Here is a 7,194-nt window from a genome sequence, read left to right as displayed (position 1 = left end):
AGAGCTCATAGTTGACTCTTCCTGGAGAAGATGATCGTTTTTCATTCCAGTTCCACAGGAACTTTCACTGCACACTTCCTTCTTGGGACATGTGAGGGTATTTATTGGAATAGTTCTGCAGGTGACATTTGTCTAAAGCGTGGCCTTTTCAGTTTTGCGCTAGGGGTCACGTGCTTTCTCCAGAAGTGCCTGTCTTTAATGACTTGTTTTGATGGGAAGGTAAACTTAATTCATAATCACTGGAAAATTTGTATGAATTCTCGAGTATAATCAGACGAGCACTAGAAAATAGTGGAGCTAGTAGTTAATTTTACAAAAGGAAAACATGGCCAGCTTTTTAAAACTGTGCACACTTTGAGAACTAAATGTTACTGTCTTCTAGCTTTAGTGGAAAAAAGGGATAAGATAAAATACATTGCAGGTACATTAATTCTAGCTGGCAAAATTCCTTATCTCAGTGTTACGTGCTACTGAATGCTAATTTATATGGTAAAGCTGAAGAGGTTGCTCTGTGGAGTTGCTGTGAAAGTTACCCTCTGGTTGCATTCTCTCTGTATTTTGTATACTTAATAGAGTAGACTAGTTTAGTTTTCTAATAGCAAGGGTGAGTGGAAAGATATATTTCATCACTGTGCTTTACTGTAACGCAGTTAAAAGATGACCATTTGCGTTAGGTCATTTCCAGAAGCCAGGTTTTTTGTAGTCAGCACATGTAGTCTCATTTAAATGAGAGCAGTAAAGATTTATTTTTACGATAGCTTGGTACATTCCATGTTTCATGCCATAGATCGCAGTGAATTTGTAGCAGCTTTGTATGTTGGGTTTACATATGACCTATTCTGTACTGTACTTAATTTCATGAAAATGACAGTTCCTTTTAGAGGGAATTGGCTTCTCAGCAGGTCTAGTTAATGTTTCCTTGACTGCTTTTTAGGTTTGTTTTACTGTTCTGTGTGATTGTTTTACCTTGAGTTAGCTAACCTTGTGCTTTACAATGCTGCTTTGGTGTTGTGTGTAGTAGCCTTTAAGGGCCAGCAGAAACGTTTCCTCATTCCTGAAGAAAGACAAACATAAGTGTCTTTTCACTGTCTTGCTCATCTCTGGATTGATTTGTCTGTATGGTGTTCAGTTTCACTGTATACAGCACTGTTTTTAAACCCACATGCTGTGTTCATTCACAACAGAGGAAGAACATGGCAAGGGAATTCGAAATTAGAAAGGAAGTGGGGAGGGAAAGAATCACAGTGGTTGCAGGGTTAAAACCACTTCTGGGAGAGAGTAGTCCAATGTTAAGGCATACTACCCTAAATCAGGACCCTGTAGAGCTCTGACTTTAGTTCTGAAAGTCTTCCAGTTTAGGCTATGAAAGATAAGTACAAACAAGCAGTTTCACATGTCTAATTCATGTGTTTTAGCAGTTCTTCATGCATTTGACTTGATATGATGCATGAAAACTGGGCATTTTATGTGATTATAAATTTTCATGGTAGGGTGTTCCAAGCTTCCTGAAAAGCAGTACTGAAAAGGCACTTATTACATGTTTTAAGAGAAAGATTTTGCAAGGTCTGCTCGAAAGCAATGTCTCCTATTCCAGTATGTTGGCCCACAACATCAGAGGTGGATGTTGGTGGTGTGGCAGTAGAGATTGAACCTTCCTGACAATATTCTGTTAAATTTCCTTGCTGCGTGACAGATAGACAGAGGGGCTGTCTGACAGCATGGCATCTGACATGAAAGGGTGTGTGCAGCAAAGGGGTGTCACTGAATTCCTCCACGAGCAAAAAATTGCACTCACTGACATTCATCGATGCTGCTGAACATTTATGGAGACCGAACAGTTAGTGTCAGCAAAGTGAGGCGGTGGGTGCTGTGTGTCAGCAGTGGTGACAGTGATGATGGGTCCCCCCCCCCACTGGTGCAGATTGTTATGAGCACAGCATGCAGATTCATCACTGGTGAAAATGCACAGCCGGTGGTGGTGACTGTGTTGAAAAAGTGTTTTGTAGCTGAGAATTTGCTCTATCAAACAGTGTTATTGTGATCTTTGTGTCTGTAATTTCCAAATAAATAGGCAGTACTTTCAGGGCAACCTACGTATTTTGTTCTGGCTATGAAACTTATTTTTCTATGCATTTTCTCCTGCAGGGCAAAATCTCTGATCAAGTTTACAACTATCCAGAGGGCTTAGGAGAAGTGCTTTATAGAGAACAGTTCGACTTCAACGCTGAGCCACCTTGGGAACCTAGCTGATGATAGTAGGGTTCCATCTCCTAACTTATCCATGTAAGTCTCTTTTCCTTCTCTTTTCATCTGTATGCAGGAGAATAAGCACTTCCAAAAATACAAACAGTATGTATTGACTTTTTGATAAAAGCAAGATAACTGTCTTGATGCAGATTAAAAAAATTTGAAAATAGTGGCATGCATGTTACATGGGGCTTTCATTCAAGGGGGACTACAGTTTTTTACTCACCTAATACTTTCCTCAGCATAGTTACCTGGTGAATTTCCAAGAGACTTAAACATGCATAAGTAAACTTTGTAGATAGAGTACTTTTCTGAATTTGGGCTGTTGGCTGCAGAAATCCTAAAATAAAATGCTGCAACTTCAGTCTCAGTGGTAATTCTGAAGTCATGAATTGGCACTGCATGACTGTTGACATCAAATCATGATTTGCTGTGTATTGTGTGATTTCTTAGGGTATTTTATATTGAAGTAGTTACAGTAACTAATGCTTGTCTCCATTATTTGCTAATTTCTATCCACTTCCACAAATAGTTGCAGTTGAGCTACCGTAGAATGTGGAATTCTGTGTTGAATGGAAATCATGTACCAATTATAAATGCCTTTACATTTTTAAAAGGCATATAGTTAGTAAAGAAAAACAAGACCCATGAAAACTGAAAAATTAATGGAAATGGCTGGTCTTAAGGAGCACAGAAAACTCTGTAATGTGTGTGGCTGTCCTGTTCTGTTAACATAAAACAATAGCCTTAAATGCATTTGTAATATCCAAGTTCAGCTGATTTTATATGGTATTACTTTTTTTCCTGTCTAGTTGAAGACATTTCGTTTGGCTTAGTGCCTATAAATTATATAACTCTTTTTAATATAAAACTTGAGAATGAGAATAGTTAAGTGCATCTAACTGAACCAGGCACTCTTTAAAGACCACAAGGAGTCCAAATGCCAGTTGTGTTAGTATGTCTCCTAAGAATAACATACTTACTGTCGATAACCCTCTTGTTTGAAAATACTGCAGTAGGGGAAGGCACAGGGTGAGCTTGGTTTGTCATGGCTTTATCTCCAGAGGTTATGTTCTTTTCATTTTGTTTGAAACTGGCTGAATTACATGCATATATCTGATTCTGTGTAGATGACTACTTTATTCAAGTGGATACAGTTAACACAGAAAACTCTCTGAATATCACTGTGACTTTGTAGGTGTCAACATGATTTTAATAAGCAGAAGGTCTGAGGAAATTGTTTCTCATGTCAGTTTCTGAGTTTCCACCTCTTGTGTGCAGGTAGAACTTGTGCATGACATTTTGCACTTCATCAGGAGTAAAGTATAGTAGTAAAAAAGTAGGAAAGGCAGAAGAATTGTTAGGAGAGGGGAATAAATAAACTATACAATCACAAGGTACTATAAATGCATTTTAATTTCTAAAACTGTTCTGAAGGAATTTTGTCTTCGAGTTCTTTTTTTTTTTTTCATTTGAGGGGAAAGGCTGTTCTGATACCTTCACTGAGAATGTTCTTTCTTTGTTAGATGCATGTGCTGTGGCAAATGGTGCAAGGTACAGCTCGTCCTAGAATGGAATTGCCACTGGATTTGATGTATTTGGAGGTGAATGTTCAGATGATCTGTTTGTTTTGAGCTTGGATCTATTCTGTGTTCAATTATAATATACTGTACACGAACTTAAGGAGTCAGTATTGAATGATGCAGGTAGCAGTAGCCTGCAGGTGTTTTCCAGTGAATGTTAAGTGTGTGAAGCACAGGTAGTGGCCTCAAACAGAGCTAAGGTGTCAGTTAGCCAGCTAATTGGTAGTTCGAGTCCTGTTAACTTGCAAAGTGATTTAACAGAAAAAAAGGTCAATTGAGCTTTTAAAAATAATTACTAATATTATGTTCCAGTGGAACTCAAATAAAAATCTTCTGCCTGAAGGTGTACTTACATTCCCATTAAACTTTCTCTTCCTCCTACTTTTGTCCTTGTATTACACTGGCCTAGGAAGAACTTGGGGCTTAGTTCTGTCTTGCTCTTCAAGCTCTGTCTTTGTGAGCAGTCTGGCAACTGTAGCCTGAAGCCTTGCTCCTTTTCAGATCTGTTCTATTTCTTGCACATCTGGCTGATCAGAAATTGACGGGAATTAGGGATGGAAATCTGATCTATTAATGAGCCAAGTGGAAGCAGTAGTCACCTGGGCTGGCTAGCCTTTAAAGCTCTCTTGAGTTTGCCTAAATGGAACTGGGTGGCAAGCAGGGAACAGGTGGCTTGGGAGTTGGGATAATTGGGGGGCAGTGGAGAGGCCAAATTCTAATACTGACTAAGCAAGTAAGTGGATATGATAGGGAAGGAACTGCTTACACTGTCATGAAAGAAGTGTTGGTACGGTACCATGCACTTAGAATACTCATTTTTGTAAGCTTTGCTAGCTTAGTGGCTTTGAATAATGTATTCAAACATCAAGAAAACAGAAGGAAGTTCTTGAAAGCATGGTTCCTGTTTTCAAGGAAGGGCATTTTTTTAGTACCTGCCTGCTTTGCTTGCTTACCTCAGCAGAGGGGTGCTCGTTACATTGCTCATTTAACTGTGTGGAATAGCCCTGAGAGAAGGGGAAGATGCAACTTACCTAAGCTGTACAGGTATTCTGTTATGACCCTTAGAGGATTTGTACTAAGGGGCAACTTGGATAATGCAAAGTGTGCACTGCCGTAGTAAATAAACACCCCTGCGTCCAGCTAACTGAATGATAAGAATGTAAGTTGGTGAAGTGGCCTCTTGCAATATTTTTCTTGAAGCATACTCCCATTTTAAATAGGCATTACCTGCACTGAAAACAAAGGATACATGTTTCCTGCTTTTCTAGTATACCTATTCTGTACTTAATTGCCAACTTTAGTTACAAAATGCTTCTGACTTGTTGATATCTGAATATCAATATTGATATCCCCTGAAGAACCTGTATTGTAAGGAAGGTGAGATGAATGTATTTTACCTGTTCATGATTTTTTGCATAATAATTGTTGTTAAGCAAAATAAATATTTACAATAAGACATGTAGTTGCATTATTTGGAGCCTCTTTGGTTTGCAGAGACTTCATTATTTGCAGAGGCAGCTTTTAATGAAAGAATCAAACCTCAAGGTGGTGTTTGTGTTTTCAGGCCAGAAGATATGTAGTTCTGACAATGCAAAGAAAAAAAAAAGAAAATTATGTGGTTGTTACGGGTGCCTGTGTATGACAAGCATGTGTTTGTTAAGGGTGTGTTGTTAGTCGCTTCTTAGAGCATTTTAATTTTGTTCTACTCCAGATGTCTGCATTAATTGCAGTGTTTAAATATGTAAACTTTTATCTTGAAGTTCTTCATCTGGGAACTCATTGTGTTTAAACTCTAAAGAGCCTGAGGATGTAACGCTTACTTCAAAGAGAGCAATTGCATGCCTATATAGAAGTCTTATACCACTTGACAGCTTTTGTTTGCCCTGAAATATATGTCCTGGAGCGTTGTGCAGACTAACATTTCAGGTGGTAAAATGGGTGGTGTTGCAACACTAAATCTGTCAAATCATGACTTACAGCAAGTCAGCATTTCTGTCTGTACTGTAATGATTTCTGACTAGTTGTACAGACACAGGAGTCGTCTTAAACCATACTCTCATTTTCCTTTTGTGTGTATTAATTTGATCTTTCACAAATTTTATCATTGATTCTCCTCCCCCACCTCAGGAGGGGGTGCCTGTAGAACAGAGTAAGGTTATATAGCACAATCCCAAATCCCACTGCAGGTATTGACTCCTTAAAGAAACTTTTCTTAAATATGCGCTGTTTTGTGGTGATGCTGTAGCAGTGCTGGTAGGAATTTCAGTTTTCTTTTGTAAACTATTTTTCCTATCTTAACAAGACCGAAAAGTTGTCATTTCTTCCAGAGCAGGAGAAATTGGAGTGCAATGGTCTGTGACTCTGAGGACAGATGTTGGTAGCCTAATGCTAGCTTTTTTACTAGATACATTTTGCTAAATAAAAAAGCTCAGATGTCACGGACGTGCTTAGAAAAAGCAATTGCTGTTGAGCAGCCTGGGAGAGGTTATACTAGGTTGTTTATGGTTTCTTGTAAGCTTTTTTATGAAGTCTGTACTAGCATGGATTCCTTTTCTTCCCTGCCTCTTGACTGTAAGATGCTTTTGGATGGATGAGCTACAAGAGACAATGTCTGGTTTAGGAAATTACCTTCACTGAAGATAACTTACCAAGATCAGTGTTCTTTTTGTTGTTTGTTGTTTTTAGGGAGTTAGTGGTAAAGAGGCCTTCTCCTCCCATGCTTTATTTAAACTGGTTCTCACCTTCCTCCCCGCAGGATCTACCCAAAAATAAGAGGGCAGCTTTTGGAGGAAAGTATTCTTCTACACCATCCCTGTCTGAAAGCTATGGGCACCACAGTCATTAACTATAAAAAAAAAGCTTTCTTTTAAGAGTACTACAAAGTCAGCTTAAATCTACTCCAGTGTAACTCAGATGAACACCAAGACTCAAAAGACATGAAAGGAAAGAAAGCTAGCTGTTGTGTAGAATGAGCGTCTTCATTTGAAATAGGAGGCACAAGGAATTAGCCTGCAGGGCCTGTGTGTGCCTGGTGAGCCGAAAGATCTATTCAGTGCTGTGACTGGTTCCACTGGGAGTCCCAAGACCTCCCAGCAGGGAGATCGAGGGCATGCATTTGTTCAGTGAAAGGGGCAGTGGCTTGTAGTGTTTAGCTAGCTGTTGTGTAGAATGAGCGTCTTCATTTGAAATAGGAGGCACAAGGAATTAGCCTGCAGGGCCTGTGTGTGCCTGGTGAGCCGAAAGATCTATTCAGTGCTGTGACTGGTTCCACTGGGAGTCCCAAGACCTCCCAGCAGGGAGATCGAGGGCATGCATTTGTTCAGTGAAAGGGGCAGTGGCTTGTAGTGTTTTAAAAAAAAACAAA

General features: G+C 39.3%; 1 protein-coding gene across 1 annotated transcript in view; it reads left to right on the top strand.

Annotated features, from left to right (window-relative positions):
* The first annotated feature begins 2,119 nt into the window (after positions 1-2,119).
* The window catches only part of AZIN1 (antizyme inhibitor 1), a 19,793-nt gene continuing 14,718 nt past the window's right edge, over positions 2,120-7,194 (top strand). Inside the window, exon 1 of the mRNA XM_010131861.1 lies at positions 2,120-2,283. The gene's annotated coding sequence lies outside the window, so the exon portion shown is untranslated. The remainder of the gene's footprint in view (positions 2,284-7,194) is intronic.

Source organism: Buceros rhinoceros, unplaced genomic scaffold (genome assembly GCF_000710305.1).
Source record: "Buceros rhinoceros silvestris isolate BGI_N320 unplaced genomic scaffold, ASM71030v1 scaffold3072, whole genome shotgun sequence".
NCBI classification, from domain to species: domain Eukaryota; kingdom Metazoa; phylum Chordata; class Aves; order Bucerotiformes; family Bucerotidae; genus Buceros; species Buceros rhinoceros.
Note: the sequence above shows the minus strand (reverse complement) of the source record. Positions and strands in the feature narration are given on the sequence as shown.